We start from the raw sequence: 6352 nt of genomic DNA on the forward strand, positions 1-6352 counted from the left end.
TTATATTTTTTATTTCCAAATATTTCTTAGTGCACTTTTTATAAAGCAAATTACTAAGCATTGCCTACACTTAAGGGGTAGAGAGATATGCTCTACCTCTTTGAAAGGGGAGTATCTACATAAATTATTTGAAATTCATCTGTATGGGATATTTGCCACTTCATTTATTTATGTATTTAATAATTTATATCAGTATGAACTAATGAATATTTATTTTATACTTTGGGTTATAATCTAATAGTATGTTACATATTTTGTTGCTCAGATTATTCCAGCTTTGGCTACTGGGAACTCTTTCAGTTGGCTCCTGTATCCTTTCGACATAACCATATACTTTTGTTTTTTGCACTTCCTTTCTTTCTCCTCACAATATTCTTCAGGCTCATCTCATATATTTCCTGTCCCAGCCTCATCAGTTATATTTTCTACCCTAGCACTAACCACCATTTTCCCAAGGAGCCCTAGTTCCTTTTATTGAAGAATAATATTAGAAACCAAAATTTAGGTACTAGGTGTGCTTGTTGCTATTAGGATGTAATTGTGTCTAGGCTTTCCCAGAACACAGAGCTAGGAAATATGTATATGTATACTATGCAATATATACTCTATCTATCTGCTTATCTATCTATGCATTTTATCAGTATTTATATTAAACTAAACATGAATTCATACTGATATCTTCATCTCTAATTCAGTACCTTGGGTTTCATTCACTTTCCCTCCTTGCTTATCTCTTCCCACTCCAGCCGTGAGAACCTTGACTCCCACCATCTGCCATTCATTTATTTATTTGTTCATTCCCAGTATACATGTAAAACAACTTGAGAGATTTTAATCCTATGAGAAACAACTTTACTGAGTACAGTGCTTATGTAGTTTCTTTTGTCTTTAGTCATATCGCTTCCAATCATTTCCAAAGTTACTTCAGTAAGCAACTCTTTTTCTTCATCTTGTTCAGTGAAATAATGTCAAACATGTGTAATGCAGTATGACAATGCATGTGCCATACTTTTGTCACAGTTTTCATGTTATGGTATTCTCTGCTCCCCTAGTTATTCTTTAAATAAATTAGCATATGTTAAGGTTGAATCTTTGTGCTATAATGTTCTATATGTTTCACAAATGTCACATATCCACCACAAAATGGCTTCATGGCCCTAAAACATCTTTTTTACTTCACCTAGTCACCTCCTCCGCCCCCTAATCCACTGCCAAACATTGATTTGTTTTCCAACTCTAGTTTTACTCCTTGTCCATAATGTCATGTATATTAAATTACACAATATACAGCTTTCTCAGATAGGCTTCTCTAACTTAGCAATCTGTATTTAAGATTTATCTATGTTGTTGTGTGGGTTATTAGACTGCTCCATTTGCTTAGTACTGAGATGTACCAATGATTGTCCATTCACAAAGTGAAGGACTACGTGGTTGCTTCCAGTTATTGGTGGTTATAAATTAAGCTGCTAAAATCATTTATGTGCATGTTTATTTTATTTTATTGCTGTATATATGTTTTTGAGTGGACACAGATTTTCTTTTTTATTACTTATTAAAATTATTGGGGTGATGTTGGTTAATGAAATCAAATAGGTTTCAAGTGTACAATTCAATAATACGTCATATGTATATTGCATTGTGTGTTAATCACCCAAAGTTAAGTTTCCTTCCATCACCAAATATTTAGCCCCTTTACCCCATCTACACCCCCCTTCCCCCTTCCCCTGGAAACCACTAATCCACTGTTCACATCCATGAGTCTCTGTTTGTTATGTTCATTTTTTGCTTTCAGTTTTATATCCCACATATGGTTCTCAACTATTGCTGTCTGACTTATTTTACTTAGCATGATAATCTCAAGATCCATCCATATTGTTGCAAATGTCAGTATTTCATGTTTTCTTACAGCTGAGTAATATTCCATTGTATATGTGTACCACATCTTCTTTATCCAATGATCTATCAAGGGACACTTCAGTTGTTTCCATGTCTTGGCCACCATGAATAATGCTGCTATGAACATCAGGGGGTATATACCTTTGCAGATAAGTATTTTCAAGTTTTTTTTTTTTGGTAAATAACCAGAAGAGGGACTGACTTCCATACTGTTTTCCATAGTGGCTAAACCAATTTACATTCCCACCAGCAATGTATAAGGGTTCCTTTTCCCCCAGAACCTCACTAACACTTGTTATTGTCCTGTTCACAATAGCCGTTCTAACAGGTGTGAGGTAGTATCTCCTTCTGGTTTTAATTTGCATTTCCCTAATAGCTAGTGAAATTGAGCATCTTTTCATATATCTGTTGTCCATTTGTATGTCTTCTTAGGAGAGGTGTCTCTTCAGGTCCTCTACCATTTTTTAATTGGATTGTTTGTTTTTTGTTGTTGAGTGGTAAGAGTTCTTTGTATATTTTGAATATTAGGCCCTTATCAGAGGCGTTGTTTGCAAATATCTCCTCCCATTCAGATGGTTGCCTCTACACAGATTTTCAGATAAGTTGGGTAAATACCTAAAAATGATCACTAGATTTTATGATAAGTCTATGTCTAGCCTTATAAGAAACTGCCAAACTGTCTTCCAAATTGGCTGCACCATTTTGTATTCCCACCAGCAATAAATGAGAGTTCCTGTTGCTCCAAATCATCACCAGTAATTGTTAGTACCACTTTTAAACATTTTTAGTCATTCTAGTGGGTGTGTAGCAGTATCCCATTGTTCAATTTGCATTCCTCTAAAGAAAAATGATTTTGAGCATGTTTTCATACCTGTATTTACCATTTTATAGTATACCTTCTTTGATTAGGTATCTGTTCAGATCTTTCTCCCATTTTTAAAATGTCTTTTAATTGAGTTTTATGAATTCTTCATATATTATAGATACAAGTTCTTGCAAATGTATTCTTCAGTATGTGGTTTGTCTTGTTGTGCTCTTAAAATTATCTTTTGTAGATGACAAGTTTATAATTTTAATAAAGCCCAACTTATCATTTTTCATAGACCATACTTTTAGTATTGTATTTTAAAACTCTTCACCAAACTGAGGGTTTTTGCATATGTTTTCTTCTAAAAGATTTATATTTTTACACTTTACATGCAAATCTGTGATCCATTTTGAGATATAGTTTGTGTAAAGTCTGGGCCAAGTTGAATGTTTTTGCATGAAAACATCTAAATTTTCCAGCACCATTTATTGAAAAATAAACTATGCCTTCTGCACTGTATTGCCAGTCTACCTTTGTCAAAAAATAGTTTACTATAGTTGAATGGATCTATTTCTGGATTCTCAGTTCATCTATGCATTATTTTGGCAAAATCATACTTGAATACTATAGCTATATAGTAATCCTTGAAATCAAGTAATAAGAGTAGTTCAAATTTGCTCTTTATCAGAATTGTGTTGGCTATTCTAATATCTATACATTTGTATACATATTTTAAACAAGTTTTTCAATATCTACAAAAAATCTTTGCATGGAATTTCATTGGGATTACATTTTATCTACATAAAAGTTGAGAAACATTGATATCTTAACAATATTGAGTCTGTGAAACAGAATATCTCTCCATTTATTCAGATCTTTGAAATTTCATCAGTGTTTCATGGTTTACCATAACATACAGATCTTATACATATTCTGTTACTTTTATACCTAAGTATTTAGCTTTTCGGTGCTATTGTAAATGAAATATATGTTTTTACTTTTAAACTGTAATCGTTTGTTCCTGGTACTTCTGAAGACAACTGATATATATTTTTTTCCTTTTTTAAATTTATTATCATTTTTTTTAGTGGTGACATTGGTTAATGAAATCCAATAAGTCTCAGCTGTACACTTTAACAGCAAGGCATATATAGATTTACACCGTGTATTCACCTCTGATAGTTAGATTTATTTCTGTCACCACATATTTGATCCACTTTACCCCATCTACCTCCCCCCTCTACCCTCCTACCTACCTCTGGTAACCACTAGTCTATTTTCCATGAGTCTCTGTTTGTTTGTCCCATTCATTTGTTGCTTTTAGGTTTATATCTCACATATAAGTGATATCATGTGATTTTCAACTTTTTCTATCTGGGTTATTTCACTTAGCATGATTATCTCAAGGTCCATCCATGTTGTCACAAATGACAGTATTTCATCTCTTCTTATTGCTAAGTAATATTCCATTCTATATATGTACCACAGCTTCTTTAGCCAATCATCTATCATAGGACACTTCGGTTGCTTCCATGTCCTGGCCCTGTGAATAATGCTGCTATGAATATCGGCATGCAAATATCTTTTTGGATATGGGTTTTCAAGTCTTTGGGGTAAATACCCAGTAGAGGGATTGCTAGATCATACAGTAGATCATTTCTTACTTTGTTGAGGAAACTGCATACTGATTTCCATAGTGTCTGTACCAGTAGTGTATGAGGGTTCTTTTTTCTCTGCATCCTCTCCAACATTTGTTATTACTTGTCTTGTTGATTATAGCTATTCTAACAGGTGTAAGATGGCATCTCATTGTGGTTTTGATTTGCATTTCCCTAATAGCTAGCGATGTTGAGCATCTTTTCATATATTAGTTGGCTATTTGTATGTACTCTAGGAAGAAGTGTCTGTTCAGGTCCTCTGCCATTTTTTTTTCATTAGATCATTTGTACTTTTGTTATTATTGAGTTGTATGAGTTCTTTGTATATTTTGGATATTAGGCCCTTATCAGAGGCGTTGTTTACAAATATATTTTCCCATTCGGATGGTTGTCTCTTTGTCTTATTGATGGATTCTTTTGCTATGCAGAAGCCTTTTAGTTTGATGTAGCTTATACTTCCCTTGGCTTTGAGGTCAAATTCATAAAACCCTCCTTAAGTCCAATGTCCCTGAGTTTAGTTCCTATGTTTCCTTCCATGCATTTTATTATCTCAGGTCTTATATTAAGCTCCTTAACCATTTTGAGTTAATTTCGGTGTGTGGTGATAGACAACAGTCTAGTTTCATTATTTTGCATGTGGCCTTCCAGTTTTCCCAGCACCATTTATTGAAGAGGCTTTCCTTTCTCCACTGTATGTTTTTGGATTGTTGAAAATTATTTGCCCATATAAACATGGGTTTACTTCTGGACTCTCCATTCTGTTCCACTGGTCTGTGTGTCTGTTTTTCTGTCAATACCATGCCGTTTTGATTATTGTTACTTCATGGTTAATTTGTAGTTGGGCAGAGTGATGCCTCCAGCCTCGATCTTTTTTCTTAGGAAGGTTTTGGCAATTCTTTTCTGTTTCCATAAGAATCTGATGATTTTTTGTTCTCTTTCTTTAAAAAAAAATGCTGATGGGATTTTGATGGAGATTGTGTTAAATGTGTATAATGCTTTAGGTAAAAAGGACATTTAAACTATGTTGATTCTTCCAATCCAAGAACACAGAATATCTTTCCAATTCTTTGTATCTTCTTTGATTTCTTTTAATAGGGTCTTATGGCTTTCATTATATAGACCCTTCACATGTTTTGTTAGATTTCTTCCTAGGTATTTTATTCTTTTTGATGCAATTGCAAAAGGAATTATTTTTCTACTTCTTTTTCTGACACTTCATTATTAGAGTACAGGAACGTTATTGATTTTTGAACATTGATTTTTTTATGCAGAAACTTTATTGTATTTGCTTATTGTTTCTAGTGGTGTTCTTGTGGAGTCTTTAGAGTTTTCTACACAGAAAATTATGACATCCACAAATAATGACAGTTTTACTTTGTTTCCTATTTGGATGCCCTTCATATCTTTCTCTTGCGTAATCGCACTCACTAGGATCTCCAATGTTATATTGAATAACAGTGGTGATAGTGGGCAGCCTTGCCTTGTTCCTGATCTTAGAAAAAAGGTTTTTAGTTTTCGCCATTAAGTATAATGTTGGCTGAGGGTTTGTCATATATGACCTTTATTATGTTAAGGTACTTTCCTTCTATACCAATTTTGTTAAATGTTTTGATCATAAATGGATGCTGTATCTTGTCGAAGGCTTCTTCCGCATCTATTGTTATTATCATATGATTCTTATTTTTTAATTTGTTTATGTGGTGTATCACATTGATTGATTTCTGTATATTGAACAATCCCAATGCTTCTGAGATGAGCCCAATTGATCATGGTGTATAATCTTTTTAATATGGTCTTCTTATAGGCATTTTATCTTTTGCTTTCTGGTAGCTCGGTGTTTCCATTATTCCTTGTCCTTATGTTTCTGTTTTCTATATTTTGTTTGGCTTTTGTAGATTACTCTCTGGTTCTTCTTGTTTTATGTTATAAACTTCAGTGTTCAGTTCACAGGTATCTTTTATAAGATTGTTACATCTGTGCTCATGAGAGG

The sequence above is a fragment of the Pteropus alecto genome, unplaced genomic scaffold (assembly GCF_000325575.1).
Source record: "Pteropus alecto unplaced genomic scaffold, ASM32557v1 scaffold365, whole genome shotgun sequence".
Taxonomy (NCBI): Eukaryota; Metazoa; Chordata; class Mammalia; order Chiroptera; family Pteropodidae; genus Pteropus; species Pteropus alecto.